Here is a 6,380-nt window from a genome sequence, read left to right on the forward strand (position 1 = left end):
TGAAAGCTGTATGAAGTGGCAGAGTCCTCCTCCTCCTCAGCAGCATTGCTGCACTGAGGCCTTTTCACCAGAGGAATCATTTAGGGGTAAACTAAGCACTGTAACTATAAAAACAGTTAATTGGTTTTATCACCAAAATATTGGAAATAAATTAATTAGCTAAAAATAAGGAGTTAAATCATTATGTTACAAAATTTATCAAATACCAAAAACTCCTACTTATAAGCAAAAAATGTCATACAAGACAGTTGGTGAAAAACAGTATGATATAAATCATAAGCACTGGAAAAGGCTTTGCCTTTACCCAGATCTTACCCTTCCTAGTTTCTTGGTTTCTCTTATTTGATTTCGGAATTATCAATAAGAATAGCAGCAGCAGTAGCTGCTCATGCCAGCCAGCATTTAGCACAGCCAAACCAGTGCGAAACACTTCATCCATGATTTCAGTTGATTTCATATAAAAAGTGAAATGAGTACTATAAAACTGATTTCCTCTATGTTTGGAAAATCTTATTTTGCCCAGTACAGATGTGTGTGTTCCCTGATGCCACAAAGAGAGGTCCAGCGCTCATGCGTTTCCCGTGGATTTCCTGACTGCTTTTTATCTAAGCAGAGCCATTCTTTCCCAACAGCATTCTGTGAAGAGGGCTGCAGATATGGTGGAACATGCGTGGCTCCTAACACGTGTGCCTGTCCGTCTGGATTCACAGGAAGCCACTGTGAGAAAGGTAATCCGGCCTGGTGTTTTCAGGGTGGGGAGGATGACGTGGGAAGAGCGGAGGCTCCTTTTCTAGGCAGGGACAGGTTTCTGTGATACATGGTGAGCGATGGTGAATGTGACTCTCTCACAGGGACACCTTTTGGTTGTCCCATAATAGTCTTCCTCCCCCTGAAGATAGAGCTCTATTTGCCCTTCCTTCAATGCATCTAATTTAGAAAAGTCAAGTTGTTTCTCTGCTACAGTTTACACCCTTAATTTGTAGTGCTAATTAGAGACAAGGCCTGATGAACTGACCTGAGCCACTTACCATTAGTTGAGTAGCATCATTGGGGCCTATTAGAGTTATAATAATCTGCTGCATCAACAGAACCTAATTAGGGGCACATGCTCCTTCCAAAAAAGTGCAGTAAATAACTCTAGCAGTGGGATTATTTGCATGTTTGGGAATGTATTCTAATATTGCTTTATTAAGAATGTTATCATTCTTGGACCTGAAAACATAAGACAATTAGTACTAGTAAAATTTTATGATAGGTAGGTTTTAATTTTCATTAAATGTGTTTGCACTTGGCACTATGCAGTGAAACCTTTTTTCTTGCTGGTTGGAAAAGTTCAGTCTGTGTAAAAATGAAATTTGATGTTCATGTCATATGTATATTAGTGCATGCAAGGGGTTTATGACTTGTGAAAGTAAGTATTTAAATTTACTTTTCCTTGCATTTTCTTAGCACTAAATCTCTGCATTGTGGTTTTCTTTGTATATCACACTTAATGCCATCTATAGCATAGATAATAAATAGAATTCTGTGTCATTATTCCTATTACAGTTATTAAATGAAGGAGGAATTATCTTTATCTGATGTGAAAAATGCAGACAAGGCTGCTATTTTCTTCTCTTCAGGTTTAAAAATTTCTGAATGTGGAAAATGGTTTTTGAACATCAGCCCTTTTGTTATCCTCCATCCTGACTGATGTATTGGATGACACCATCTAGGATTCATACCTTGATTCACGACTACGTAAATTATTAAACATGGAAATCAATGAATGATATCTGCACCACTGTTCTCATATTTGGGGACATTATATAAAATAATTGATTGTTTTTTTCTTTTTAAAAAAAGACATTAAAGTGTCAAATGCTGTGCCCAACTAGCATGAGAGAATTACCACAGGGATCTGAAGAATATTTGCTCAAATCAAAGAAACTTAATGGTGGCTTCTCACATGCCTTTATTGCAGTACATTTAATTTTAATTAGATTTTGTAATTAAATGAAAAAATAAGAATTATCTGTGCTTCCTTTAGATCTACTGTGATGGCCTGTACTGGATCTGTAGGAAGTAATTAGCACAGAAGGTTGATGATGGTGATGCCAGTGATGGATACTCCCATAGTCAAGTACCAGTTTTTGAGTACTAATTACATATTAGGGCATTTCTTTTTTTTTTTTTTTTATTTAAAGAAAAGGAAACGAAAAAAAAATACATGGAGATTAAAAAAAAAGGTAGAAATAATACTAAATTACAGACAAACAAAAGGTAAGGAATTGCCAGTTGATAAGTTACAAATTGTCATCTTCAAAATGGCTGTTCAGGTTATAGAATTAAAGTATATAGAATGACATTCAAAAAAATGACCCTACAAACCATTCTGCTCTATGGCCGAACAAAAGCTCCGTAATATGATTATCAGTCCCACCTATTTGTTTTACATCTCTAAGAGGATAAGGTTAACCATATCAAAACAGAACAGAACATTTAAAAAAAAATAAAAAACAATTTAAAGAAATACAGATTTCAAAGCAAGTCCACTGGAGATCTACCTTATCTAACTGTCTCTAGCTTCTTACAAATAGTTGTCCCTAACTTCACCCACTTTCTATACTTATTGCATATTATAGAACTAATCAAATCATTACAGGATGATGGAGTCTTTTTAGGTCCTCAAGTTCCAAATTAGGGAAGACAATACCAACTACCATCGCATCTCTCATTCTCTTTGTGATAGCCGTCCCCATCTCTGCATATGCTGAAGTTGAGCTGAAGAAGCCAGTCCATAGTCATTTTAATCAGCAAGCAATAGATTGCTAGAATTTATATTATAATGCTACAAAATAAGCCTCGGGTTTTTCAGGTCTCTTCCTCAGAGTATTTGTTCCTATCCTCTCTGTATTATAGGGGAAACCAAGTCATAACAAGACAACGAAACAATTTCCTAGATAAACATGCAATGGATAGGACTTATAAAACTATAATATAAATGATCTTCCGTAGCTACTATGTTTTCTCTTGTTATTTTCAATAGATTTGTCGACAACACTGGCTTATTATAGTTAAACATACTATCACCTATTTTTATAAAAACTTATCTTTGACTGCATTGTAGTATTTGAGAGCTGTTACTGATTCATACCAGTATGGATATCCTTTACATCTTGTCATGCTCAGAGTAGTTTCCTCTACTTTTAGGGTTGATTCTAACACGCATACCGATTTCAAATAGGATCAGTCAAGGCCAACCAATAGTCTTATGATTCAGATACAATTAAGATCAGTCATAGTAAGACAATGTAAGTAATACAGAATTTCAGCCTAAGTCAATAGGAAAGTAAGGATAGTTACCGTGGTATAACCTGATATTTTTGGTTCTAGAGGTCTGTGTCCTCAAATCTGATATGAGTGGACAGACCAGAACAAATTTAATTCAATCTAAATATGGCACTAGGACTACTGTGTCTTTTAAATCGTTATACACCATTAGCAATGACTTCTGCTTTTTTTTTTAAATATAGTTTCAGAGCTGTCTCTACTAAAGACTAGCTTACCGTCTCTGCCTCATGTCTGCTACTCCACTTTTCTGCTATAATTTGTCCACCTTATTCCCTCATTCCATGGTCTGTCCCGTTCACTGAGGCTTCTCTGCCACTGTAATCCTGATATCTCTTCCTCTCTTTCTCTGTAATGTCCTTCAGCACTCTCTGTAGGGTTGGATTGGTGGCCACAAACTCCCACAGTTCCTCCTTGTCTTGAAAGTATCTTATTTCTTCATTAATTTTTAGAGAGAGTTTTGATGGATATATGAACTTAGGTTGCATATTTTTTTCCTTCAGGACTTGGTATATTTCTCCCCACTCCCTTCTTGACTTAAGAGTTTGTGTTGATAAGTCTGCTGTTATTTTGATAGATTTCCCGTTATAGGTAACCTGCATCCTTTCTCTGGCTGCTTTTAATATTCTGTTTTTTTGGTGGATTTCTGGGATCTCGATTATTATATGCCTAGGCGTAGTTCTGTTTTGGTTGTAGGTAGCTGGCGTTCTGTATGCTTCTTTTATCTGGATATCATTTCTTTTTGCTATACGTGGGAAATTTTGCTTTAATATCTCTGTGAATATTTTTTGTATTTCATTTTTGGATGTTCCTGCTTCCTCACTCACATTCTTTATTCTTAGGTTATGCATCTTTTTATCATCTTCCAGTTTTAGAATTGCTTCTTTCTGGTTCCTTGTTATTTTTAAGAGGCTTTTTCTTTCATGTTCATAAGCCCTAAATCTCTCTTCAAGTTTCAGAAGGTTGTCTTTAGTTTCTGTCAAGGCATTTTGCCAATATTCAATGGAGTTCTTAGTTTCCTGATATTCTCTTTGGATCTGTTTCATGTATTCTAAGTTATGCTTATATTCTTCTTCAGATGCTTCTCTTTCTTTTCTGATTTCCTCAGTTCTTCCATCTGTGTTCTCTTGAGCGGGGCTTGTCATTTCTTTAATTAATCTCTTTATATCTTGCCTCACTTGGATCAGGAGTATATCTTTAAATTCCTCTATGAGATCATGTAAGTACTTTTTAATTTCGGCTGATGCTGTGTCGAGTAGAGGATGGTTACTGTGCTTGTTCTCTTCAGTGTTTAGTTCTCTTGGGTTTAATTTCTCCTGTTGAACAGCTGGAGATTTTTTTTTATTTTTATCTCTTGTCATGTTTCTGGTTTCTTTCAGACTGTCCTGGAGTTCTCTGGCCCTCTCCGAATTGCTTAGGGCCTTTCAGAAGCGTGCTGGCTTGAGTTTTTGCTGTCCTCCCCAATTTGCTGTTATCTGGGGTAGGCTGGGATGTAGGGGTGGTACAGTCTAGTCTCTAGCCTCTGTGTCAGTTAGTTCATAAATTAGGCTGTACTTTCTGGTTGTCACTGAGTTGTGACTATTTTTTATCTGCTTATTGGGCCCCAAGCAGAGGCTTGGTTTAGCCCCAGTAGCTCCTGCCAGTTCTCTTTGAATCAGAAGCAGCTGAGTAATGGCACAGGATTCTGCCCAGGTCCCAGCCGTTCTCTTCCAAACCTCTCTGTGATAGGAGCACCAGAAAAGCAGATCTGCCCAAAACCAAGATGGCTCCCACTAAGTTCTCTGTGTGGAGCTGAAGCCAGCAAGTAATCAGGCTCTGCCAGGACTCAAGATGTCTTCCACCAGCCCTCCCTACATGGGGACCTGGTGATGTCACCAAGCTGCGGTTTCTGCTGCCAGGCTAATATGTCTGCACCAGACTCTGTGTTATTGATTTCCCCGTGGTGGCGGGCCAGCTGTTCTCTGGCCAAACCCAGCAGCCGCGGGGTTTTCTGTACTTACCAGAGTCCGGTGCAAGTCCTCGTTCCGGGACCACCGCACACCAAGCTGTCCACTTTTCCCCCACTCGCGGCTCAGCGCTGACCGGTCAGATTTCTGTGCACCGTTTAGATTTGAAACGCTGGAGCTTTGTACATCCGCTCTGGTGCAGCGGTGCAGAACTGGCTGCTACTTGGGGTCTTGAACTGGGTCTCAGTTTCCCACGGTCCCCAAAAGCAACTCAGCTTTTCGTGCTGGGTCCACGAGTCTGTTTGTTGATTTAGAGGTGTGGGATTTGCAGCCTCCGGTCTCAGCACGACTTTAAATCCTCCAGCTGTACTGTCTTGGTTAATAAGAATCGCTATCGATTTGTCTGGTCCTCTCCATGCTGTCTTTTTTTAGCTTTGAGTTTGAATTCTCTGGAGCGACTCTTCGCTCGATCCCCTAGCTCGCCGCCATTTTCAGCACCCCTCCATATTAGGGCATTTCAAATATTCTTAATGCCAAGACAAATAAAAGAGACAGAATTCTTACTCCCATTTTATGGATGGCAAACTAAAGCTGAGGTAGGTCATTAACTCCTGCAATTATTAAAAGAGACTAAAACTCAAGTTATTCCATTGTTGATAACCTTGTACTCTGTTTTACATCATGTGCTATGTCTATCCTTGGTTTTGACTGACAGTTTGTTTTGCCATATTTGACTTTATTCTCTCCCCCCCCAAAAAAGTAATAAGAACTAAGGAGTAATAAAACCCAAAATGTGTAAATTTTGTTGTAAAAAATAGAGGGAAAAAAGAGCTCTAAAGGATACAACAGCAAGTGTATTTAGGGGTGTTAAATAGCTGACCATATTAATGTTTTTGGCTGGATCATTGAACACAACTGTTTGCAGTCTCACTGTTTGAATGTCCACTTTGTATTCTTTGATACTGTGATTTGAACAACTATTTCTAAGAGGATAATATGTAATCTATTAACTGGTGATTTCTTACTTTTTTTTTTTTTTTTTTTTTGTAGTTCTGTATTACTTGTACCCTTACACCGCTTTGTTTTGTTTTGTGTTTTTCTCTT

General features: G+C 38.2%; 1 pseudogene; it reads left to right on the forward strand.

Annotated features, from left to right (window-relative positions):
- The window catches only part of LOC100728572 (protein kinase C-binding protein NELL1-like), a 609,835-nt pseudogene extending 609,021 nt beyond the window's left edge, over positions 1-814 (forward strand).
- Positions 815-6,380: the final 5,566 nt, after the last annotated feature.

The sequence above is a fragment of the Cavia porcellus genome, unplaced genomic scaffold (assembly GCF_034190915.1).
Source record: "Cavia porcellus strain 051 isolate PalLab524CR breed Dunkin Hartley unplaced genomic scaffold, mCavPor4.1 scaffold_9, whole genome shotgun sequence".
NCBI classification, from domain to species: Eukaryota; Metazoa; Chordata; class Mammalia; order Rodentia; family Caviidae; genus Cavia; species Cavia porcellus.